Genomic DNA, 27,528 nt, shown 5'->3' with positions numbered 1-27,528 from the left:
TGTATCTCACTGGCCATAATAAATCAATACATTTTCCATACCATAGTCTAACTTTATACATAACCCACATATAAATTGTCCGCACCAAATATTTACCCAGGTAATCCAAAATCAAACCCAAACAATATCTGTAAACCAGAGCCCCAAAAATTGAAAAGAGTAATCGCTCCACAAACCACAACACCGTCATGTTTCCTAATTCAGCTAGAAAAAACAAAATCAATCAAGTAATAAATTAAACTAATTATCTGCCCCACGTTGGGCGCCAAGAAAAAAATAATGTCGTAGGGTTGGAAGGGTAAGGCCCAAAAGCTTCCTCCCTCCCCCCTATAAAGTAAAGGGAAAGAAAATTGAAGGGAAAGGAAAAAAAACCTCACAGCTGAATTAGCAAAGCAGTGGAGCTATATATTGACAAAGCAATGTAGGATATGCAGGGGAATATATACAAATTTACAGTATTTACAATATATACAAAGATATACGATAAAGTAACACAGAAAGGAGAGTTCCCCCCCCTGCTGAGGGGGTTCCCCACCTCTGCTCTCCCCCTCTCTCCCCCTTTTCCCCAGAGTGGGTTAGAAAGAGAGAGAAAGAGAAAAAAAGGTTAGAAGCAGTTTGTGTTAATTGGAAAGCAGTTAATACAGGCCTTGGTAGCTTGGCGGTTTCAAGGCCAAAGACTTGGCCGAAAGCCCAGGACAGAGAGCTGCTGCCCTGCGGAGGAGCGGAAGCAAGACTGAAGATAAAGTGCCAGAATGCCCAGGATACCCTCCTGCACTCCCAGTTCAGAAGGTGCTTCCTCCCACTTTACCAATGAAATTAGTTTAGATAGTTCTTTTCATTTACCAACTTCCATCCACCATATTCCCTTTCTTAAGGGGACAGTGTCAACCAGTCACATGTTCTCACCAAGCTGATCACGCAGAGTTATCCGAATAATCCTACCTGACTGCCTTGGTGGTCTGTTTTGATTTGATCTATTTTGGAATGACCTCCTTGGAGTATGTGTATTCCTCACAGATGAAACTTGTGTCCACCTGGAGGAAGAATTAGAATTATCCTTCTGTGCCAATTGAGATATGAAATATTTAAATTCATCCTTCAACTCACAGTATCACAGTATTATTTAGGTTGGAAAGGACCTCGAGGATCATTGAGTCCAACCTATCAACACAGACCCCATGAGTAGTCCATGGCACCAAGTGCCACGTCCAATCTCCCCTTGAACGCCTCCAGGGTCATGACTCAACCACCTCCCTGGGCAACCCGTTCCAATGATGAAGGACTCGCTCGGTGAAGAACTTCCTCCTCACCTCGAGTCTAAACCTCCCCTGGCGCAGCTTGAGACTGTGTCCGCATGTTCTGGTGCTGGTTGCCTGGGAGAAGAGGCCAACCCCTTCCTGGCTACAACCACCTTTCAGGTAGTTGTAGAGGGCAATGAGGTCACCCCTGAGCCTCCTCTTCTCCAGGCTAAACAATCCCAGCTCCCTCAGCCTCTCCTCATAGGGCTTGTGTTCAAGGCCTCTCACCAGCCTTGTTGCCCTTCTCTGGACACGTTCAAGTGTTTCAATGTCCTTCTTAAACTGAGGGGCCCAGAACTGGACGCAGTACTCAAGGTGTGGCCTAACCAAAGCAGAGTACAGGGGCACTATGACCTCGCTGCTCCTGCTGGCCACGCTATTCTTAATGCAGGCCAGGAAGCCATTGGCCTTCCTGGCCAGCTGGGCACACTGTTGGCTCATATTCAGGTGGCTGTCGATCAGCACCCCCAGGTCCCTCTCTTTTTGGGAGCTCTCCAGCCACTCCGACCCCAGCCTGTAGCTCTGCATGGGATTGCCGTAGCCAAAGTGCAGCACTCGGCACTTGGACTTGTTGAATGACATCCCATTGGACTCGGCCCATCTGTCCAGTCGGTCGAGGTCCCTCTGCAGAGCCTTTCTAGCCTCTAACTGACTAACATCTGCCCCTAACTTTGTATCATCTGCAAACTTGCTGATGACTGACTCTACCCCCTCATCCAGGTCATCGATGAATATGTTGAAGAGGACAGGGCCCAGCACTGATCCCTGGAGGACACCACTAGTGACTGGCTGCCAGCTGGATGTGGCACCGTTCACTACCACTCTCTGGGCCTGGCCCTCCAGCCAGTTCCTAACCCAGCACAGAGTGTAATGGTCCAAGCCACGGGCTGACAGCTTAGCCAGCAGTTTGCCGTGGGGGACGGTGTCAAAGGCCTTGCTGAAGTCCAGGTAGACCACATCCACAGGCCTCCCCACATCCACCAGACGGGTCAGCTGATCATAGAAAGAGATCAGGTTGGAGAGGCAGAACCTGCCCTTCCTAAATCCATGTTGGCTGGACCTGAGCCCTTGGCCATCCTTCAGGTGCGCAGTTATTGCCACCAGGATAATCTCTCATGGAATTCTCAATTTTTCCAGACAGAGTTTCAATGGCTGAAACCAAAGAAACACGTGTCATGCTATCCTCCAATTGTCTCATTTGATCACTGAATTGGCCAACAGTAGGAGGAGCTCCACCATAATTTCTTGACACAATTCTGCTTGCCAGAATGTTTGCATAATTAGAAGGAGCAAGTTTGATGATCTTTTTAGCAAGACCAATACCCACAGTAATGTCATCAGGATTCAGAGTTTCATGTTCACCATAGAGTAGCTCTCTAACAGCAAATTCTCTCCAGCGCTTAATTCCCTCATCTATGGTAGTCCAGGGTTTAGGATTCTATGGAAGATCATCTCGGGAAGGGTATCTCAGGGCAACCGCCATTAAAAGGCGTATCCACAGATTAACCTTACCGAGAACCCTGCCTAGATGTCTATCTATTCCATTATCCCTCGAGAGAGTTCCTAACTGAGCTGCTGACTTGTCTCCAACTGTTAGAGCTGGAGCACCTGTATCATAACACCTACTAAGCCAAGCTAGAACTGGCTCCTTATCTGCCCTGGTGAAATCTTTACGGACATTTCGCAATTCCTCACGTGGTGAAGAACAGTCGGAAATATCATCTTCTTCCTCTTCTCCCTGAACTTTTTGTCCAAATAATCCTGCTGTCATTTTCTCAAGGATCTCTTTAAGCTGAGAACCACCTTTGCCAGCTGCTTTCCTAACTTCATCTCTATCCTGCTTTGATCTCACTAGGTTAGCTAGATCTTTAAAACAAACCTTCTCTTCTTCCTCAGCAGGATTTCTTAGAGTGGAGGGCCCCTCACCAGGATCAGTCTCCAGCTCTTCTTCTCCATCATCCAACTATTAGAGTTGGAGCACCTGTATCATAACATCTACTAAGCCAAGTTAGAATTGGCTCCTTATCTGCCCTGGTGTAATCTTTACGGACATTTCTTATCTCTTTGCAAGGCAAATGACATCCAGAAATGTCATCTTCCTCTCCATCTACCTCATCTGCCTGAACATGTTGCCCCCATAATCCTGCTGTCACTCTCCTAAGGATCTCTCTAAGCTGAGAAGCACCCTTAGCTGCTGTCCTAGCTGCATCTCTTTCTGGTGTTGATCTCAATAATTCCGCTAGATCTTTAAAACACATCTTCTCTTCCTCCTCAGCAGGATCTTTTCTAGTAGAGGGTCCCTCACCAGGATCAGTCTCCTGCTCTTCTCCTCCATTAGCTCCTGGATCAGCTTTGGTCTTTCCACTTCTAGTCTTTAAAACTGCTATTTGCTTAACTGGAGCTGTGTTTGAATTTACAGCCACCTTAACAGAAGCTGACAGGTTTTGAGACAAATCAGCTGCTGTAGGAGTGGCTTCCGGTCCCGCCGTGCACGGAGGCGGAAATGAACCTGCCCCATTAATGGCCAAAGAAGAAGAAGGAGGAGGAGAAGGAGGAGACGCCAAGTTGGCAGTTGCCACTACCCCTGGAAGCTTGCCAGAATCAGCGGCAAAACTGTTCAAAGCAGCTTTTCCAATAGACTATTTAGCTTTCTTTTTAACTGACACAGATTCTCCACACTCCTCATCACTGGACATCTCTGGGACTGACCCAGAGGTACGCCGCTTTCTCTTTGATCTATTCTTAATAATAAAACACGCTCTCAACACCTTCCTCTCCCGACTCAAGGAAAATAGCAGATACACATTAGTTAACACCAGCAGCAGGATTACACACATAAAATAAATCACCTTTGGATCCCAGCCATCACTTAAAGTTACTCTTTCCCCTCCTGGGATCTTAAATTCTTTTATCTCAATCGGGAGAGTGCTAGAGGTCACATTCCTGTATCTCGCTGTGTGGCCGGTTGACGTTGCCCCCTTAAGAAAGGGAATATGGTGGACGGAAGTTGGTAAACGGAAGGAATAGTCTAAACTAATTTCATTGGGTGAAGTGGGAGGAAGCACCTTCGGAACTGGGAGTGAACTGGACATTTCTTGGACTTTTCTATCAGTCTTGCTTCCGCCTTTCCACGGTGCGGCCGCTCTCTGTCTCTGTGCTGAGCTTTCTGCCAAGGCCTCGGCCTCGAAGATAGATAAAGGCCGGTATATTAACTCCCTTCCAATTAACACGAACTGCTTCTAACTTTTTTTTCCTCTCTTTTCTTTCTCTTTCTATCCCATTCTGGGGAAAGGGGGGAGAGAGGGGAGAGCGGAGGTGGGGAACCCCCTCTCTGCCGAGAGGGGTTACTCTCATTTCTGTGTTACTCTGTTGTATATCTTTGTATATATTGTAAATATTGTAAATTTGTAAATAATCCCCTGCATTCCCTACGTTGCTTTGTAAATATAGCTCCACTGCTTTGCTAATTCAGCTTGTGAGGTTTTTTTTTCCATTCCCTTCAATTTTTTCTTCCCCTTTTACTTTACAAGGGGGAAGGGAGGAGGCTTCTTGGCCTTACCCCTTCCACCCACCACACATTTTTTTTATTGGCGCCCAACGTGGGGCAGATAATTAGTTTAATTTATTATCTGATTGATTTAGTGTTTTCTAGCTGAATTAGCAAACATGAAGGTATTGTGGTTTGTGGAGCGATTGTTCTTTTCAATTTTTGGGGCTCTGGTTTACAGATATTGTTTGGGTTTGATTTTGGATTACCTGGGTAAATATTTGGTGCGGACAATTTATATGTGGGTTATGTATAGAGTTAAATTATGGTATGGAAAATGTATTAATTTGTTATGGCCAGTGAGATACAGGAATGTTACCTCCACCACTCTCCCAATTGAGATAAAGGGTTTTAAGATTCCGCCTGAGGAGACAGTAACTTTAGGTGATGCCTGGGATCCAAAGGTGATTTATTTGATGTGTATAATTCTGCTGCTGGTGATGGTAATTGCATATTTACTGTTCTCTCTGCGGCGAGAGAGAAAGATATCCAGAGCTTGTTTTGTTATTAAAACTAGATCAAAAAGGAAACGCCGTGGCTCTCGATCAGTCCCAGAGTCATCTAGTGATGAGGACTGTGGAGAATCTGTGTCAGTTAAAAAGAAGGCTAAAAAGTTAATTGGTAAAGCAGCTCTAAATGACTTTTCTGCTGATTCTAGCAAGCAGCCAAGGGCATCGGCTGGTATCAACATGGCACCTACTCCTTCTCCTTCTTCTTCTTCTCCGTCAGCCATTAATGGAGCAACGTCACTTCCGCCCACTCCCTCGGTGGGACCGGAAGTCACTGCCCCAGCAGCTGATTTATCTCAGGACTTGTCAGCTTCTATTAAGGTGGCTGTAAATTCAAACACAGCTCCAGTTAAGGTGGCTCCTTTAAAGACTAGAGGTGGAAAGGGCAAAGATGGAGAAGAAGAGGTGGAGACTGATCTTGGTGAGGGGCCCTCTACTCTAAAAGATCCTGCTGAGGAGGAAGAGAAGGTTTGTTTTAAAGATCTAGCTAACCTAGTGAGATCAAAGCAGGATAGAGATGAAGTTAGGAAGGCAGCTGGCAAAGGTGGTTCTCAGCTTAAAGAGATCCTTAGGAGAATGACAGCAGGATTTTATGGGCAAAGAATTCAGGGAGATGAAGATGAAGATGATATTACAGACTGTTCTTCGCCCCGGGAGGAATTGTGAAATGTCCGTAAAGATTTCACCAGGGCAGATAAGGAGCCGGTTCTAGCTTGGCTTAGTAGGTGTTATGATACAGGTGCTTCAGCTCTAACAGTTGGAGACAAGTCAGCAGCTCAGTTAGGAACTCTCTCAAGGGACAATGGAATAGATAGACATCTAGGCGACGCTCTCGGTAAGGTTAATCTGTGGATACGCCTTTTAATAGCGGTTGCCCTGAGATACCCTTCCCGAGATGATCTTCCATGGAATCCTAAACCCTGGACTACCATAGATGAGGGAATTAAGCGCTGGAGAGAATTTGCTGTTAGAGAGCTACTCTATGGTGAACATGAAACTCTGAATCCTGATGACATTCCTGTGGGTATTGGTCTTGCTAAAAAGATCATCAAACTTGCTCCTTCTAATTATGCAAACATTCTGGCAAGCAGAATTGTGTCAAGAAGTTATGGTGGAGCTTCTCCTACGGTTGGCCAATTCAGTGATCAAATGAGACAATTGGAGGATAGCATGACACGTGGTTCTTTGGTTTCGGCCATTAAAACTATGTCTGGTGATATACAGAATTGCAAAAGAGAGTTAAAAGATGAATTTAGAAATTCCATATCCCAATTGGCACAAAGGGATAATTTCAATTCTTCCTCCAGGTGGGTACAAGTTTCATCTGTGAGGAATACACGTCCTCCAAGGAGGTCATTCCAAAACAGGACATTCCAAAACAGGTCGTTCCAAAACAGACCACCAAGGCAATCACGTAGAACTATTTGGATAACTCTGCGTGATCAGTTTGGTGAGAACATGAACCGCTGGGATGGCCAACCAACTTCTAATCTTTTCAGGAGACTGAGGGAATTGCAAAGTGGCAGAACCCGAGGTAGCAATACCAGAAGGGTAGCTGTTACTTCCACAGTTCCCCAGAACGACTCTTATGGCTCCAACAGTGGCTCCAGTTATAACATGCAAAGTTATAACCCTGCAAACTATGTGCAATGCACATGTGGGCATGTTCCCCATAACTAGGGGTGCCCTGCCTCCCGCCAGGGGGAGGAGAGGGATAACAGAGATAACAGAATCTATTGGGATGTGTACATCCAGTGGCCTGGCACTTCACAATTTCAGAAGTACAGGGCCTTGGTTGACACAGGAGCTCAGTGCACCATAATACCATCAAATTATCAGGGATCAGAGTCTATAACTATTCTGGGAGTCACTGGTGGATCTCAAGAGTTAAGTAAGGTAGAGGTTAATATAAGTTTAACTGGTAAACAATGGAGGAAGCATACAGTGTGACCGGACCTGACGCACCTTGTATTTTGGGAATTGATTTTCTGAGAGAAGGGCGTTTCAAAGACCTTAGAGGTTACAAATGGGCTTTTGGAGTAGCTTCAATAGAAATTGATGGAAAAAAATTGAAGCTGTCTGCCAGACCTGAGCTTTCTGATGAATCTGTAGTTGTGGGACAACATAAGATACAGGACATTAAATTGCCGGTTGCTTCTCAGACTGTGCATCACAGACAATACAGAACCAACCGTGACTCTTTGTTGCCCATTCAGAGTCTGATTCGTCAGTTGGAAAGTCAGAAAGTCGTCAGCAAAACTCATTCACCTTTCAACAGTCCAGTGTGGCCTGTGCGGAAGCAGAATGGAGACTGGCGTCTGACAGTAGACTACCGAGCCCTAAACGAAGTGACACAACCTATGAGTGCAGCAGTACCAGACATGATGGAACTGCAGTATGAGCTGGAATCCAAAGAGGCCAAATGGTATGCTACCATAGACATTGCTAATGCATTTTTCTCTATTCCCATAGCAGAGGAATGCAGGCCTCAGTTTGCTTTCACCTGGAGAGGAATCCAGTACACTTTCAACAGGCTGCCAATGGGCTGGATCCACAGCTCAAGCATCTGTCATGCAGTGATCCACGATGCTCTGGAGAAAGGCGGTGCTCCAGAACACATCCAGTTCATTGATGATATCATCGTCTGGGGTAAAACTGCTGAGGAAGTCTTCAAGAAAGGTAACAAAATCATTGACATTCTTCTGAATGCAGGTTTTGCCATCAAGAGAGACAAGGTGAAAGGACCTACCACAGAGATTCAGTTTCTGGGAGTGCAGTGGCAGGATGGACGCCGACACATTCCAGTGGATGTGGTAAATAGAGTCTCTACCATGGCAAGTCCCACAAACAAGCAAGAGACCCTACGTTTCTTGGGGATAGTGGGATTTTGGAGACTGCACATTCCTGGATACAGTCAGATTGTGAAACCTCTGTATGATGTGACTCGAAAGAGAAACCATTTCCACTGGGGACCTGAACAACAAGCAGCCTTTGACCAGATAAAGCAAGAAGTAATTCAAGCAATGGGTCTGGGACCTGTCTGAGATGGTCCAGACATTAAGAACATTTTGTACACGGCTGCAAGTGACAATGGTCCAACCTGGTGCTTGTGGCAAAAAGCTCCAGGTGAGACACATGGACGACCTCTTGGTTTCTGGAGTCGAGGTTACAGAGGTTCAGAGGCTAATTATACTCCAACAGAGAAAGAAATCTTAGCTGCCTATGAAGGAGTAAAAGCATCTTCTGAAGTGATTGGAACTGAATCACAACTTCTCTTAGCTCCCAGATTACCAGTTTTGAATTGGATGTTCAAAGGCAAAGGCTCCACACCACATCATGCCACAGACTCAACCTGGTCTAAGTGGATGGCTCTGATAACACAGAGAGCTCGAATGGGAAATCTTGAAAGACCTGGTCTAGTGGAGGTGATCTCAAGTTGGCCTGAAGGTATCAACTGTGCCAAACCTCCAGAGGAGAAAGTAACTCGTGCTGAGGAAGCTCCTCCTTACAATGACCTTTCTGATGATGAAAAGAAATATGCTTTGTTCACAGACGGTTCCTGTCGTCTTGTTGGGAACAAGCGAAGGTGGAAGTCTGCAGTGTGGAGTCCAAGACGCCGAGTTGCAGAGGCGAAAGATGGAGAAGGAGAATCCAGTCAGTTAGCAGAGGTAAAAGCTGTCCAGCTAGCTCTCGACGTGGCTGAACGTGAGAGATGGCCAAAGCTTTATCTCTACACCGACTCATGGATGGTAGCCAATGCTCTATGGGGTTGGCTAAAGAACTGGAAGAAGAGTGGTTGGCAGAGGAAAGGAAAACCCATTTGGGCAGCCAACCTATGGCAGGACATTGCTGATCGAATCGAGAGAATTCCAGTGAAAGTGAGACACATCGATGCTCACATTCCTAAGAGCAAAGCTACTGAGGAACAGCAACACAACCATCAGGCAGATCTAGCTGCAAGAGTTTCTCAAGTAGACATGGACTCTAATCTAGATCTCGACTGGAAACACCGAGGTGAGATATTCTTAGCTCGGTGGGCTCACGATTCGTCAGGACATCAAGGCAGAGATGCAACATACCAATGGGCTCGTGACAGATCCATAGACATTTCCATGGATGCTATCACACAAGTCATCCATGACTGTGACATTTGTGCTGCTATTAAGCAGGCAAAACGACTTAAGCCCTTGTGGTATGGTGACAGATGGTCCAAGTACAAGTATGGTGAAGCTTGGCAGATTGACTACATCACTCTACCACGTTCTCGTTCTGGTAAGCAATACGTGCTTACTATGGTAGAGGCAAACACTGGATGGTTGGAAACTTATCCAGTTCCACATGCAACTGCACGCAACACCATTCTCGGTCTGGAGAGACAAATCCTGTGGAGACACGGAACTCCAGGGAGGATTGAGTCAGACAACGGAACTCATTTCAAGAACAACCTTGTAAAGAACTGGGCAAAAGAGCACGGTATTGAGTGGATATTCCATATTCCCTACTATGCACCAGCTTCAGGGAAGATTGAACGCTACAACGGTTTGTTGAAGACCACTCTCAAAGCCATGGGGGGTGGATCTTTGAAAAAATGGGAAAAACATTTAGCACAAGCAACCTGGCTGGTAAATAGTAGAGGTTCAGTGAACCGAGCTGGACCTGCACATTCAGATCTGCTACGGAAAGTAGAAGGTGATAGAGTTCCTGTTGTTAGAGAAAAGAATCTGTTAGGTAAAACTGTTTGGGTATTTTCACCCTCAGGAGAGGCTAAACCTGTCCGAGGGGTGGTTTCAGCTGAAGGTCCGGGTCACACTTATTGGGTAATGCAAGAGAATGGTGAAATTCAGTGTATTCCACAAAGAGATTTAACTTTAGCTGAAAAAGGTTAATTTTGAACTGCTGTACAGCTACATCGCGTCCAAAGGAAGAGTCAACGAGACATCTACGGTGCACGAACCCTGAGATCCCTGAGAGCCCTGAGTCAACTAAGAGACCCTGAGAATCCCTGTTTCCTTTTTCTTTGCTTCGCCGGTGAAGAAATGAACTGTTTTCCATTTTTCTCATTTTCTGATTTTCTTGGACTTTTGAATCATCTACATCTGAGCATAGCCGGAATGGACTATGAACTTTACTCACAAACTGTAAATGTCGTTGTGGATTGGATGGACAGTATGAACAGCCAATGAAATTGTTTAGAAGGGGTGGACTGTGGCCGGTTGACGTTGCCCCCTTAAGAAAGGGAATATGGTGGACGGAAGTTGGTAAACGGAAGGAATAGTCTAAACTAATTTCATTGGGTGAAGTGGGAGGAAGCACCTTCGGAACTGGGAGTGAACTGGACATTTCTTGGACTTTTCTATCAGTCTTGCTTCCGCCTTTCCACGGTGCGGCCGCTCTCTGTCTCTGTGCTGGGCTTTCTGCCAAGGCCTCGGCCTCGAAGATAGATAAAGGCCGGTATATTAACTCCCTTCCAATTAACACGAACTGCTTCTAACTTTTTTTTCCTCTCTTTTCTTTCTCTTTCTATCCCATTCTGGGGAAAGGGGGGAGAGAGGGGAGAGCGGAGATGGGGAACCCCCTCTCTGCCGAGAGGGGTTACTCTCATTTCTGTGTTACTCTGTTGTATATCTTTGTATATATTGTAGATATTGTAAATTTGTAAATAATCCCCTGCATTCCCTACGTTGCTTTGTAAATATAGCTCCACTGCTTTGCTAATTCAGCTTGTGAGGTTTTTTTTCCTTTCCCTTCAATTTTTTCTTCCCCTTTTACTTTACAAGGGGGAAGGGAGGAGGCTTCTTGGCCTTACCCCTTCCACCCACCACACGCTGGCCAGAAAAAATTCATGCAGGGTGCGTACAGAAGCCTGACCCTGTACATAAACCACAAATAAATTGTCTGCATCAAATATTTACCTAGGTAATCCAGAATCAAACCCAAACAATATCATTAGACCAGAGCCCCAAAAATTGAGAAAAACAGATTCTCCAAATTTCACAGCACCTTCATGTTTGCTACTCCTTCTCGAGCAAAGTAATAAAGCAATAAAGTAATAAAGAAATAAATCAAACTAATTATCTGCCGTACATTGGGAAGCCAAGGAAATGTCGTGGGTTGAGGGGAAGGCCCAACCTTCTCCCCTCCACAAAGTGAAGGGAAAAAAAAAATTGACCATAGCTAACTACAGCTGGATGAGCAAAAAGGGATGCTGTATTTACAAGCAGTATTTAGAAGTGCAGGGTACATATACACAATTTACAGTATTCACAATATATACACAGAAATATATAGCAAAGTAATATAGGAACGAAATTCCCCTCCCCCCTACTGGAGGAGGGTTCCCCCCCTGGACCCCATTCTCTCCCCTTTTTCCCCAGAGAGGGTTAGAAAGAGAGAAAAGGATCAGTTGTTAATTAAAAGCAGTTATAATTAGAGTAAAATGTTAGTAGGTTTTTCAGGCCTCACGCTTACCAGCCCATTTTGGTTCAGTAGCTGATCGGGACCGCTCATCCGGAACCGCTCTGCTTAAGCTGTGAGTTTCTTGGGGTTTTTTTTTGCTTTCCTTTCGGGGTTTCGTGGGTCGGGAGGACTCCTGGTAGGGGGAGGAGCCGGCAAGATCGTGCTCAAGCGACAAAAAAAACCCCAAAACCAAACAAACAAAAAAAAAGCAACCCCACCCAAACACAAAAACCAAACCTCAAACCATAAATGTTGCATCATGGTCGTCACTCGGACGAAGGGTAAAAAAGCAGCATCTGCCCAGACAGAGATGTTTTACCAACATGCTGGAGTCCAGGCTGCCAGCTGCAGAGAGTGCTTCAGCCTGGCACTTGGAATAGAGGGGTTGGGAGAGGACAGCTGTGTCAGGTGTGAGCAGGTGAATTTTCTCCTCAGCCTGGTGGCAGAGCTGAAGGATGAAGTGGCCGAACTGAAGGAGGAGGTAGCTAGGCTAAGGACAATAAGGGAAAGTGAAAGGGAGTTAGATTTGTGGGAGAAGGCTCTGCAGATCTCCCCTGCTGAGGGAAGGGTCCCTGGAAGCGGAGAGGGATGGATACAGGTCCCTGCCAGGGGTGGCAAGAGAAATCCACCCCGACCCTCCCCTCCTCCTCCACTGCCCTTGCATAATAAGAATGAGGCCCTGTAGGCTGAGGGCAGTAAGGATGAGACGGCTGAGGCTGAGGAGCAGCCATCCAGAGGGGAGCCTAAGGCCAAGCAGACCCCACCAGCTGTAACGACCAGCTCCGGGGGGAAGCCTAAGCCCAAGCGGTCCCCACCAGCTATAACGACCAACTCCACAAAGAAAAGGAGAAGGGTTATAGTTGTTAGGGACTCTCTCCTGGGGGGTACTGAGGGACCCATATGTCGTCCCGACCCATCCCACAGGGAGGTCTGCTCTCTACCAGGGGCAGGGGCAGGGGTTAGGGACATTGCAAAGAGACTCCCTAAATTAATCCAGCCCACTGACTATTACATTCTGCTGGTAATACAGGCTGGAAGTGATGAGATTGACAGGAAGGGCACCAGGACGATTAAGAAGGAGTTCAGGGCCCTTGGACAATTGATTGATGGGGCAGGAGCTCAAGTGGTGTTCTGCTCAGTTCCTTCAGTGGCAGGGGTGTACACTGAGAGGAATGGGAGAACCCACACCATCAACAATTGGCTCAGGGGATGGTGCCAGAGGCAGAACTTTGGGTTCTATGACCATGGGACAACTTTCACCGCACCTGACCTGCTGGGTCTCGATGGGGTGCATCTATCTAGAAGGGGTAAGAGAGTCCTGGCACTGGAGTTGGCAGGGCTCATTAGGAGGGCTTTAAACTAGGTCTGAAGGGGGTGGGTGAGGCAATCGGTCCCTCTGCAGAGGAAAGAGTAGGGCACAAGGTAGGGTCAGTTGAGAAGTCAGGAACCCAGCTGCGATGCATGTACACCAATGCACGCAGCCTGGGCAACAAGCAAGAGGAGTTGGAGGTCCTAATCCATCAGGGCGACTATGATGTAGTCGCCATCTCAGAAACTTGGTGGGACAGCACCTGTGGCCGGTTGACGTTGCCCCCTTAAGAAAGGGAATATGGTGGACGGAAGTTGGTAAATGGAAGGAATAGTCTAAACTATTTCATTGGTAAAGTGGGAGGAAGCACCTTCTGAACTGGGAGTGAGCTGGGACTACCCTGGGCACTCCGGCACCCTATCTTCAGTCTTGCTTCCGCCTCTTCTTCGTGCAGCAGCTTTGTGTGCTGGGCTTTCTGCCAAGGCTCCGGCCTTCAAACTGACAAACTTGATAAGGCCTGTATTAACTCCCTTCCAATTAACACAAACTGCTTCTAACTTTTTTTTCCTCTCTTTTCTTTCTCTTTCTATCCCATTCTGGGGAAAGGGGGGGAAGAGAGGGGAGAGCGGAGGTGGGGGACCCCTCTGCCGAGGGGGGTCACTCTCGTTTCTGTGTTGCTCTGTTGTATATCTTTGTATATATTGTAGATATTGTAAATTTGTAAATATTCCCCTGCATTCCCTACATTGCTTTGTAAATATAGCTCCACTGCTTTGCTAATTCAGCTTGTGAGTTTTTTTTCCTTTCCCTTCAATTTTTTTTTCCCTTTTACCTTACAAGGGGGAAGGGAGGAGGCTTCTTGGCCTTACCCCTTCCAAACCCACCACATTTTTTTTATTGGCGTACCCAACGTGCGGCAGATAATTAGTTCAATTTATTATTTGATTGATTTAGTGTTTTCCAGCTGAATTAGCAAACATGAAGGTATTGTGGTTTGTGGAGTGATTATTCTTTTCAATTTTTGGGGCTCTGATTTACAGATATTGTTTGGGTTTGATTTTCGATTACCTGGGTAAATATTTGGTGAGGACAATTTATATGTGGGTTATGTATAGAGTTAAATTATGGTATGGAAAATGTATTAATTTGTTATGGCCAGTGAGATACAGGAATGTTACCTCCACCAATCTCCCAATTGAGATAAAGGGTTTTAAGATTCCACCGGAGGAGACAGTAACTTTAGGTGATGCCTGGGATCCAAAAGTGATTTATTTGATGTGTATAATCCTGCTTTCAGTGATAATTAATGTGTATCTGCTGGTCTCTTTGCGGCAAGAGAGGAAGGTGTCCAGAGCTTGTTTTGTTATTAAAACTAGATCAAAAAGAAAACGCCGTGGCTCTCGGTCAGTCCCAGAGTCATCTAGTGACGAGGACTGTGGAGAACCCATGTCAGTTAAAAAGAAGGCTAAAAAGTTAATTGGTAAGGCAGCTCTAAATGACTTTGCTGAATCTGGCAAGCAGCCAAGGGCATCGGCTGGTATCAACATGGCACCTACTCCTTCTCCCACTCCTTCTCCTTCTTCTTCTTCTCCGTCGGCCATTAACGGAGCAACGTCACTTCCACCCACTCCCTCAGTGGGACCGGAAGTCACTGCCCCAGCAGCTGATTTATCTCAGGACCTGTCAGCTTCCATTAGGGTGGCTGTAAATTCAAACACAGCTCCAGTTAAGGTGGCTCCTTTAAAGACTAGAGGTGGAAAGGCCAAAGATGGAGAAGAAGAGGAGGAGACTGATCCTGGTGAGGGGCCCTCTACTCTAAAAGATCCTGCTCAGGAGGAAGAGAAGGTTTGTTTTAAAGATCTAGCTAACCTAGTGAGATCAAAGCAGGATAGAGATGAAGTTAGGAAAGCAGCTGGCAAAGGTGGTTCTCAGCTTAAAGAGATCCTTAGGAGAATGACAGCAGGATTATATGGGCAAAGAATTCAGGGAGATGAAGATGGAGATGATATTACAGACTGTTCTTCTCCACAGGAGGAATTGTGAAATGTCCGTAAAGATTTCACCAGGGCAGATAAGGAGCCAGTTCTAGCTTGGCTTAGTAGGTGTTATGATACAGGTGCTTCAGCTCTAACAGTTGGAGACAAGTCAGCAGCTCAGTTAGGAACTCTTTCAAGGGACAATGGAATAGAAAGACATCTAGGCGAAGCTCTCGGTAAGGTTAATCTGTGGATACGCCTTTTAATGGCGGTTGCCCTGAGATACCCTTCCCGAGATAATCTTCCATGGAATCCTAAACCCTGGACTACCATAGATGAGGGAATTAAGCGCTGGAGAGAATTTGCTGTTAGAGAGCTACTCTATGGTGAACATGAAACTCTGAATCCTGATGACATTACTGTGGGTATTGGTCTTGCTAAAAAGATCATCAAACTTGCTCCTTCTAATTATGCAAACATTCTGGCAAGCAGAATTGTGTCAAGAAGTTATGGTGGAGCTTCTCCTACGGTTGGCCAATTCAGTGATCAAATGAGACAATTGGAGGATAGCATGACACATGTTTCTTTGGTTTCAGCCATTGAAACGATGTCTGGTGATATTCAGAATTCAGAACTATTCAGAACTATTTGGAGAGCTCTGCGTGATCAGTTTGGTGAGAACATGAACCGCTGGGATGGCCAACCAACTTCTAATCTTTTCAGGAGACTGAGACAACTGCTAAGTGGCAGAACCCGAGGTAGCAATACCAGAAGGGTAGCTGTTGCTTCCACAGCTCCCCAGAATGACTCTTATGGCTCCAACAGTGGCTCCAGTTATAACATGCAAAGTTATAACCCTGCAAACTATGTGCAATGCACATGTGCGCATGTTCCCCATAACTAGGGGTGCCCTGCCTCCCGCCAGGGGGAGGAGAGGGATAACAGAGATAATAGAATCTATTGGGATGTGTACATCCAGTGGCCTGGCACTTCGCAATTTCGGAAGTACAGGGCCTTGGTTGACACAGGAGCTCAGTGCACCATAATACCATCAAATTATCAGGGATCAGAGTCTATAACTATTCTGGGAGTCACTGGTGGATCTCAAGAGTTAAGTAAGGTGGAGGTTAATATAAGTTTAACTGGTAAACAATGGAGGAAGCATACAGTTCTGACCGGACCTGATGCACCTTGTATTTTGGGAATTGATTTTCTGAGAGAAGGGCGTTTCAAAGACCCTAGAGGTTACAAATGGGCTTTTGGAGTAGCTTCAATAGAAATTGATGGACAAAAGTTGAAGCTATCTGCCAGACCTGAGCTTTTTGATGAATCTGCGGTTGTGGGACAACATAAGATACAGGACATTAAATTGCCGGTTGCTTCTCAGACTGTGCATCACAGACAATACAGAACCAGCCGTGACTCTTTGTTGCCCATTCAGAATCTGATTCGTCAGTTGGAGAGTCAGAAAGTTGTCAACAAAACTCATTCACCTTTCAACAGTCCAGTGTGGCCTGTGCGGAAGCAGAATGGAGACTGGCGTCTGACAGTAGACTACCGAGCCCTAAATGAAGTGACACCACCTATGAGTGCAGCAGTACCAGACATGATGGAGCTATAGTATGAGCTGGAATCCAAAGAGGCCAATTGGTATGCCACCATAGACACTGCTAATGCATTTTTCTCTATTCCCATAGCAGAGGAATGCAGGCCTCAGTTTGCTTTCACCTGGAGAGGAATCCAGTACACTTTCAACAGGCTGCCAATGGGCTGGATCCACAGCTCAAGCATCTGTCATGCAGTGATCCACGATGCTCTGGAGAAAGGCGGTGCTCCAGAACACATCCAGTTCATTGATGATATCATCGTCTGGGGTAAAACTGCTGAGGAAGTCTTCAAGAAAGGTAACAAAATCATTGACATTCTTCTGAATGCAGGTTTTGCCATCAAACGAGACAAGGTAAAAGGACCTACCACAGAAATTCAGTTTCTGGGAGTGCGGTGGCAGGATGGACGCCGACACATTCCAGTGGATGTGGTAAATAGAGTCTCTACCATGGCAAGTCCCACAAACAAGCAAGAGACCCTACATTTCTTGGGGACAGTGGGATTCTGGAGACTGCTCATTCCTGGATATAGTCAGATTGTGAAACCTCTGTATGATGTAACTCGAAAGAGAAACCATTTCCACTGGGGACCTGAACAACAAGCAGCCTTTGACCAGATAAAGCAAGAAGTAATTCAAGCAATGGGTCTGGGACCTGTCCGAGATGGTCCAGACATTAAGAACATTTTGTACACGGCTGCAAGTGACAATGGTCCAACCTGGTGCTTGTGGCAAAAAGCTCCAGGTGAGACACGTGGACGACCTCTTGGTTTCTGGAGTCGAGGTTACAGAGGTTCAGAGGCTAATTATACTCCAACAGGGAAAGAAATCTTAGCTGCCTATGAAGGAGTAAAAGCATCTTCTGAAGTGATTGGAACTGAATCACAACTTCTCTTAGCTCCCAGATTACCAGTTTTGAATTGGATGTTCAAAGGCAAAGGCTCCACACCACATCATGCCACAGACTCAACCTGGTCTAAGTGGATGGCTCTGATAACACAGAGAGCTCGAATGGGAAATCTTGAAAGACCTGGTCTAGTGGAGGTGATCTCAAGTTGGCCTGAAGGTATCAACTGTGCTAAACCTCCAGAGGAGAAAGTAACTCGTGCTGAGGAAGCTCCTCCTTACAGTGACCTTTCTGATGATGAAAAGAAATATGCTTTGTTCACAGACGGTTCCTGTCGTCTTGTTGGAAACAGGCGATGGTGGAAGTCTGCAGTGTGGAGTCCAAGACGCCGAGTTGCAGAGGCGAAAGATGGAGAAGGAGAATCCAGTCAGTTTGCAGAGGTAAAAGCTGTCCAGCTAGCTCTCGACGTAGCTGAACGTGAGAGATGGCCAAAGCTTTATCTCTACACCGACTCATGGATGGTAGCCAATGCTCTATGGGGTTGGCTAAAGAACTGGAAAAAGAGTGGTTGGCAGAGAAAAGGAAAACCCATTTGGGCAGCCAACCTGTGGCAGGACATTGCTGATCGAATCGAGAGAATTCCAGTGAAAGTGAGACACATCGATGCTCACATTCCTAAGAGCAAAGCTACTGAGGAACAGCAACACAACCATTAGGCAGATCTAGCTGCAAGAGTTTCTCAAGTAGACATGGACTCTAATCTTGATCTCGACTGGAAACACCGAGGTGAGATATTCTTAGCTCGGTGGGCTCACGATTCGTCAGGACATCAAGGCAGAGATGCAACATACCAATGGGCTCGTGACAGATCCATAGACATTTCCATGGATGCTATCACACAAGTCATCCATGACTGTGACATTTGTGCTGCTATTAAGCAGGCAAAACGACTTAAGCCCTTGTGGTATGGTGACAGATGGTCCAAGTACAAGTATGGTGAAGCTTGGCAGATTGACTACATCACTCTACCACGTTCTCGTTCTGGTAAGCAATACGTGCTTACTATGGTAGAGGCAAACACTGGATGGTTGGAAACTTATCCAGTTCCACATGCAACTGCACGCAACACCATTCTCGGTCTGGAGAGACAGATCCTGTGGAGACATGGAACTCCAGAGAGGATTGAGTCAGACAACGGAACTCATTTCAAGAACAACCTTGTAAAGAGCTGGGCAAAAGAGCACGGTATTGAGTGGATATTCCATATTCCCTACTATGCACCAGCTTCAGGGAAGATTGAACGCTACAACGGTTTGTTGAAGACCACTCTCAAAGCCATGGGGGGTGGATCTTTGAAAAACTGGGAAAAACATTTAGCACAAGCAACCTGGCTGGTAAATAGTAGAGGTTCAGTGAACCGAGCTGGACCTGCACATTCAGATCTGCTACGGAAAGTAGAAGGTGATAGAGTTCCTGTTGTTAGAGAAAAGAATCTGTTAGGTAAAACTGTTTGGGTATTTTCACCCTCAGGAGAGGCTAAACCTGTCCGAGGGGTGGCTTCAGCTGAAGGTCCGGGTCACACTTATTGGGTAATGCAAGAGAATGGTGAAATTCAGTGTATTCCACAAAGAAATTTAACTTTAGCTGAAAGAGGTTAACTTTGAACTGTTGTACAGCTACATCGCGTCCAGAGGAAGAATCAACGAGGAATCTACGGTGCACGAACCCTGAGATCCCTGAGAGCCCTGAGTCAACTAAGAGACCCTGAGAATCCCTGTTTCCCTTTTCTTCGCTTTGTCAGTGAAGAAATGAACTGTTTTCCATTTTTCTCATTTTCTGATTTTCTTGGACTTTTGAATCATCTACATCTGAGCATAGCTGGAATGGACTATGAACTTTACTCACGAACTGTAAATATCGTTTTGGATTGGATGGACAGTATGAACAGCCAATGAAATTGTTTAGAAGGGGTGGACTGTGGCCGGTTGACGTTGCTCCCTTAAGAAAGGGAATATGGTGGACGGAAGTTGGTAAATGGAAGGAATAGTCTAAACTATTTCATTGGTAAAGTGGGAGGAAGCACCTTCTGAACTGGGAGTGAGCTGGGACTACCCTGGGCACTCCGGCACCCTATCTTCAGTCTTGCTTCCGCCTCTTCCTCGTGCAGCAGCTTTGTGTGCTGGGCTTTCTGCCAAGGCTCCGGCCTTCAAACTGACAAACTTGATAAGGCCTGTATTAACTCCCTTCCAATTAACACAAACTGCTTCTAACTTTTTTTTCCTCTCTTTTCTTTCTATTTCTATCCCATTCTGGGGAAAGGGGGGGAAGAGAGGGGAGAGCGGAGGTGGGGGACCCCTCTGCCGAGGGCGGTCACTCTCATTTCTGTGTTGCTCTGTTGTATATCTTTGTATATATTGTAGATATTGTAAATTTGTAAATATTCCCCTGCATTCCCTACATTGTTTTGTAAATATAGCTCCACTGCTTTGCTAATTCAGCTTGTGAGTTTTTTTTCCTTTCCCTTCAATTTTTTTTTCCCTTTTACCTTACAAGGGGGAAGGGAGGAGGCTTCTTGGCCTTACCCCTTCCAAACCCACCACAGCACCCACGATTGGAGTGCTACAATGGGGGGTTACAGGCTCTTTAGGAGAGACAGGAGAGGGAGAAGAGGAGGAGGGGTGGCTCTGTATATTAGAGAGTCACTCTCTGCCACACAACTTGAGGTGGAAGATGAGGGAGTTGAGAGCCTGTGGGTCAAAATCAGAGGACAGCCCAACAAATCTGACATCCTGATTGGAATCTGTTACAGACCACCCAACCAGGATGAGGAGGCTGATGAAGTATTCTACAAGCAGCTGGAGGCCGTCTCAAGATCATCAGATCTTGTCCTTGTTGGCGACTTCAACCTCCCAGATATCTGCTGGGAACTTCATTCAGCAGGGAGGAGGCAGTCCAGAAGATTCCTGGAGCGAATGGAGGACTGCTTCCTGACACAGCTGTTAAGCGAGCCTACCAGGGGACAGGCTCTGCTTGACCTGCTGTTCTGCAATAGGGAAGGGCTGGTGGGAGACGTGATCGTGGGAGGCTGCCTAGGCTGCAGTGACCACGAGATAGTGAAGTTTTCAATATGCAGGGAGATAGGGAGGAGCACCAACAGAACCTTCACCTTGGACTTCTGAAGGGCAAACTTCAGCCTATTTAAGAAACTTGTCTGCAAAGTCCCCTGGGTACCAGCCCTCATGAACCAAGGGGTTCAGGAGGGTTGGACCTACTTCAAACAGGAGCTCTTCAAGGCACAGGAACTGGCGGTTCCCACGTGCCGGAAGGCAAGCCGGCGGGGAAGGCGACCGGCCTGGATGAGCAAGCAGCTCCTGGAGGATTTAAGGGGGAAGAAGAGGCTGTATCACCTTTGGAAGGAGGCTTCTCAAGGTATGTTCAAGGAAGCTGTTAGATTATGTAGGAATAAAATTAGGGAGGCAAAGGCCCAGCTGGAACTGAAGCTGGCCACCTCAGTCAAAGATAATAAAAAGCATTTTTATAAATATATTAACAATAAGAAGAAGGGCAGGAAGAACCTGCACTCCCTAGTGGACCTAGAGGGGAACACGGTGACTGAAGACGAGGAGAAAGCTGAGGTCCTGAACACCTTCTTTGCCTCAATTATTAACAGCAAGGCAGGAGTTCAGGACGAGTGGCCTCCGGAGCTGGGCGATGGGGTCGGGGAGCAGTGTAATGCCCCGGAAATCCATGAGGAATTAGTTCGGGACCTGCTGAGCCACTTGGATATTCACAAGTCCATGGGACCAGATGGGATCCATCCTAGGGTGCTGAGAGAGCTGGCACATGAGCTAGCTAGGCCACTCTCCATCATTTTCCTCCAGTCCTGGCTCACAGGTGAGGTCCCAGATGACTGGAAACTGGCCAACGTGGTCCCCATCCACAAGAAGGGTCGGATGGAGGAACCTGGAAGCTACAGGCTGGTCAGCCTGACCTCAGTGCCAGGGAAAGTGATGGAGCAGATTATCCTGGCGTCACTAACTGCGCACCTGAAGGATGGCCAAGGGCTCAGGTCCAGCCAACATGGATTTAGGAAGGGCAGGTCCTGCCTCTCCAACCTGATATCTTTCTATGATCAGGTGACCCGTCTGGTGGATGTGGGGAGGCCTGTGGATGTGGTCTACCTGGACTTCAGCAAGGCCTTTGACACCGTCCCCCACAGCAAACTGCTGGCTAAGCTGTCAGCCCGTGGCTTGGACCATTACACTCTGTGCTGGGTTAGGAACTGGCTGGAGGGCCAGGCCCAGAGAGTGGTAGTGAACGGTGCCACATCCAGCTGGCAGCCAGTCACTAGTGGTGTCCTCCAGGGATCAGTGCTGGGCCCTGTCCTCTTCAACATATTCATCGGTGATCTGGATGAGGGGGTAGAGTCAGTCATCAGCAAGTTTGCAGATGACACAAAGTTAGGGGCAGATGTTAGTCAGTTAGAGGGTAGAAAGGCTCTGCAGAGGGACCTCGACCGACTGGACAGATGGGCCGAGTCCAATGGGATGTCATTCAACAAGTCCAAGTGCCGAGTGCTGCACTTTGGCTATGGCAATCCCATGCAGAGCTATAGGCTGGGGTCAGAGTGGCTGGAGAGCTCCCAAACAGAGAGGGACCTGGGGGTGCTGATCGACAGCCACCTGAATATGAGCCAACAGTGTGCCCAGGTGGCCAGGAGGGCCAATAGCATCCTGGCCTGCATTAGGAATAGTGTGGCCAGCAGGAGCAGGGAGGTCATAGTGCCCCTGTACTCTGCTTTGGTTAGGCCGCACCTTGTGTACTGTGTCCAGTTCTGGGCCTGTGGTGGGTTGGAAGGGTAAGGCCAAGAAGCCTCCTCCCTTCCCCCTTGTAAGGTAAAAGGGAAAAAAAATTGAAGGGAAAGGGAAAAAAAAAACTCACAAGCTGAATTAGCAAGGCAGTGGAGCTATATTTACAAAGCAGTGTAGGATTTGCAGGGGAATATTTACAAATTTACAATATTTACAATATATACAAAGATATACAACAGAGTAACACAGAAATGAGAGTAACCCCCCTCGGCAGAGGGGGTTCCCCACCTCCGCTCTCCCCTCTCTCCCCCCCTTTCCCCAGAGTGGGATAGAAAGAGAAAGAAAAGAGAGGAAAAAAAAGTTAAAAGCAGTTTGTGTTAATTGGAAAGGAGTTAATACAGGGCTGGTATCTTATCGGCTTCAAGGCCGAAGCCTTGGCAGAAAGCCGAGCAGAGAGAGAGCTGCTGCACCGTGGAAAGGCGGAAGCAAGACTGACAGAGAAGTGCTGGAAATGCCCAGTTCACTCCCAGTTCAGAAGGTGCTTCCTCCCACTTCACCAATGAAATAGCTTAGATTATTCTTTCCGTTTACCAACTTCCGTCCACCATACTCCCTTTCTTAAGGGGGCAACATCAACCGGTCACAGGGCCCCTCAGTTTAAGAAGGACATCGAAACACTTGAACGTGTCCAGAGAAGGGCAACAAGGCTGGTGAGAGGCCTTGAACACAGGCCCTATGAGGAGAGGCTGAGGGAGCTGGGATTGTTTAGCCTGGAGAAGAGGAGGCTCAGGGGTGACCTCATTGCCCTCTACAACTACCTGAAAGGTGGTTGTAGCCAGGAAGGGGTTGGCCTCTTCTCCCAGGCAACCAGCACCAGAACAAGCGGACACAGTCTCAAGCTGCACCAGGGGAGGTTTAGACTCGAGGTGAGGAGGAAGTTCTTCACCGAGCGAGTCCTTCATCATTGGAACGGGTTGCCCAGGGAGGTGGTTGAGTCATCGACCCTGGAGGCGTTCAAGGGGAGATTGGACGTGGCACTTGGTGCCATGGTCTAGTCATGGGGTCTGTGTTGATAGGTTGGACTTGATGATCCTCGAGGTCCTTTCCAACCTAAGTGATACTGTGATACTGTGATACTGTGAAAACAGTGCTGTGCCTGCAGCATGTAACTAAAACAAGGCACTGGTAGCTATAAACATGGACAGTTATCTTGGAACAACAGGACATGCACCTGCATCAACAACCTTGCGTGTCATTAGTAGTTGGACCAATAATCTGTAATAGTGCAATGTGTGGTCGGTCACTCAGAGGGAACCAATGGAGCTATGCCAACAAGGCACTCCGAGTTTATATAAGTTGTAGCAGTTCCCTTGCTACGCACTTCTGCCTTTCCTGTCTCTGTTCTTCTATACTTTACTGTGCTTTACCTGCACTACAGGCCTGCTCCATAGGCCTCCACCTCAGGCCTGCACCATCAGCCTGCAACACTGGAACAATAAAGGAACAATACTTGATCATATTGGTCATCTGTATTGATTCCCATCTCCGTTGCCCCGATATCCATACTTTGTAGTATATTTCTGTGTATATATATTGTAAATACTGTAAATTGTGTATATAAACCTGCATTTCCTAAACCGCTTGTAAATGCAGCACATTTCCTTTGCTAATCCGGCTGTGGTTTTTTTCTTTCTTTCATTTTTTCCCCTTCACTTACGGGGGGGGGAAAGAAGGCTTGAGGCCTTCCCCTCAACCCTCGACATTTTTTTCTTGGCTTCCCAACGTGCGGCAGATAATTAGCTTAATTTATTGCTTTATTGCTTTATTGCTTTATAGCCGGATTAGCAAAACATGAAGGTGCTGTGGTTTTTGGAGTCTGGTTTTTTTTCAATTTTTGTGGCTCTGGTCTACAGATATTGTTTGGGTTTGATTCTGGATTACCTGGGTAAATATTTGATGCAGAAAATTTATTTGTAGTTTATGTATCGGGGCAGATCTTAGGATCTGTCAGCTTCTGTTAAGGTGGCTGTAAATTCAAACACAGCTCCAGTTAAAGTGCCTGTTTTAAAGACTAGAAGTGGAAAGACCAAAGTTGATCCAGGAGCTAATGGAGGAGAAGAGCAGGAGACTGATCCTGCTGAGGACGAAGAAAATATTTGTTTTAAAGATCTAGCTGAGATAGTGAGAGCAAAACAGGATAGAGATCCAGCTAGGACAGGAGCTGGCAGTGGCGGTTCTCAGCTTAAAGTGATCCTTGAGAGAATGGCAGCAGGATTATTAGGACAAAAATTTGAGGAAGAGGAGGATGACATTTCGGACTGTTCTTCACCACGTGAAGAATTGCGAAATGTCGGTAAAGATTATACCAGAGCAGATAAGGAGCCAATTCTAACTTGGCTTGGTAGGTGTTATGATACAGGTTCTCCAGCTCTAACAGTTGGAGACAAGTCAGCAGCTCAGTTAGGAACTCTCTCAAGGGATAATGGAATAGATAGACATCTAGGCAAGGTTCTCGGTAAGGTTAATCTGTGGATACGCCTTTTAATGGCGGTTGCCCTGTGATACCCTTCCCGAGATGATCTTCCATGGAATCCTAAACCCTGGACTACCATAGATGAGGGAATTAAGCGCTTGAGAGAATTTGCTGTTAGAGAGCTACTCTATGGTGAACATGAAACTCTGAATCCTGATGACATTCCTGTGGGTATTGGTCTTGCTAAAAAGATCATCAAACTTGCTCCTTCTAATTATGCAAACATTCTGGCAAGCAGAATTGTGTCAAGAAATTATGATGGAGCTCCTCCTACGGTTGGCCAATTCACTGATCAAATGAGACAATTGGAGGATAGCATGACACGTGTTTCTTTGGTTTCAGTCATTGAAACTCTGTCTGGAAAAATTGAGAGTTGCATGGAGGATCTGAAAGATTCCATATACCAATTGGCACAGAAGGATAATTCTAATTCTTCCTCCAGGTGGATACAAGTTTCATTTGTGAGGAATACACGTCCTCCAAGGAGGCCATTCCAAAACAGATCAAATCAAAACAGACCACCAAGGCAGTCACGTAGGACTATTTGGATAACTCTGCGTGATTAGTTTGGTGAGAACATGAACTGCTGGGATGGCCAACCAACTTCTAATCTTTTCAGGAGACTGAGAGGACTGCAAAGTGGCAGAACCCGAGGTAGCAATACCAGAAGGGTAGCTGTTATTTCCACAGTTCCCCAGAACAACTCTAGTAGCTCCAACAGTGGCTCCAGTTATAACACTGCACACTGTGCTCAATGCACATGTGCGCATGTTCCCCATAACTAGGGGTGCCCTGCCTCCCGCCAGGGGGAGGAGAGGGATAACAGAGATAATAGAATCTATTGGGATGTGTACATCCAGTGGCCTGGCACTTCACAATTTTGGAAGTACAGGGCCTTGGTTGACACAGGAGCTCAGTGCACCATAATGCCATCAAATTATCAGGGATCAGAGTCTATAACTATTTTGGGAGTCACTGGTGGATCTCAAGAGATAAGTAAGGTGGAGGTTAATATAAGTTTAACAGGTAAACAATGGAGGAAGCATACAGTTGTGACCGGACCTGATGCACCTTGTATTTTGGGAATTGATTTTCTGAGAGAAGGGCCTTCCAAAGACCCTAGAGGTTACAAATGCGCTTTTGGAGTAGCTTCTCTAGGGACTGACGGACAAAAATAGGAGTTGTCCTCTAGGCCTGAGCTTTCTGATGAATCTGCAGTTGTGGGACAACATAAGATACAGGACATTAGATTGCCAGTTGCTTCTCAGACTGTGCATCACAGACAATACAGAACCAACCGTGACTCTTTGTTGTCCATTCTGAATCTGATTCGTCAGTTGGAGAGTCAGAAAGTCTTCAGGAAAACTCATTCACCTTTCAACAGTCCAGTGTGTCCTTTGCGGAAGCAGAATGGAGACTGGTGTCTGATGGTCGACTACTGAGGCCTGAATGAAGTAACGTCGCCTATGAGTGCAGCAGTACCAGACATGATGGAACTTCAGTATGAGCTGGAATCCAAAGAGGCCAAATGGTATGCTACCATAGACATTGCTAATGCATTTTTCTCTATTCCCATAGCAGAGGAATGCAGGCCTCAGTTTGCTTTCACTTGGAGAGGAATCCAGTACACTTCCAACATGCTGCCAATGGGCTGGATCCACAGCTCAAGCATCTGTCATGCAGTGATCCACGATGCTCTGGAGAAAGGCGGTGCTCCAGAACACATCCAGTTCATTGATGATATCATCGTCTGGGGTAAAACTGCTGAGGAAGGCTTCGAGAAATGTAACAAAATCATTTATATTATTCTGAGTGCAGGTTTTGCCATCAAGCGAGACAAGGTGAAAGGACCAGGCTGGATGAGACTCTGGCCAGTCTGATCTAGTGTGGGGTGTCCCTGCCCATGGCAGGGGGGTTGGAACTAGATGATAGTTGTGGTCCCTTCCAACCCTGACTGATACTATGATACTATGATACTATGATACTATGATACTATGATAATATGACCTACCGCAGAGAATCAGTTTCTGGGAGTGCAGTGGCAGGATGGACGCCGACACATTCCAGTGGATGTGGTAAATAGAGTCTCCACCATGGCAAATCCCACGAACAAGCAAGAGACCCTACGTTTCTTGGGGATAGTGGGATTTTGCAGACTGCACATTCCTGGATGCAGTCAGATTGTGAAACCTCTGTATGATGTGACTCGATAGAGAAACCATTTCCACTGGGGACCTGAACAACAAGCAGCCTTTGACCAGGTAAAGAAGAGGTAGTTCAAGCAATGGGTCTGGGACCTGTCCGAGATGGTCCAGACATTAAGAACATTTTGTACACGGCTGCAAGTGACAATGGTCCAACCTGGTGCTTGTGGCAAAAAGCTCCAGGTGAGACACGTGGACGACCTCTTGGTTTCTGGAGTCGAGGTTACAGAGGTTCAGAGTCTAATTATACTCCAACAGAGAAAGAAATCTTAGCTGCCTATGAAGGAGTAAAAGCATCTTCTGAAGTGATTGGAACTGAATCACAACTTCTCTTAGCTCCCAGATTACCAGTTTTGAATTGGATGTTCAAAGGCAAAGGATCCACACCACATCATACCACAGACTCAACATGGTCTAAGTGGATGGCTCTGA

Source organism: Melanerpes formicivorus, unplaced genomic scaffold (assembly GCF_026170545.1).
Source record: "Melanerpes formicivorus ecotype bairdi unplaced genomic scaffold, bMelFor1.0.p_v2 SCAF_31, whole genome shotgun sequence".
NCBI lineage: Eukaryota > Metazoa > Chordata > Aves > Piciformes > Picidae > Melanerpes > Melanerpes formicivorus.
This window is presented reverse-complemented; position numbering follows the sequence as displayed.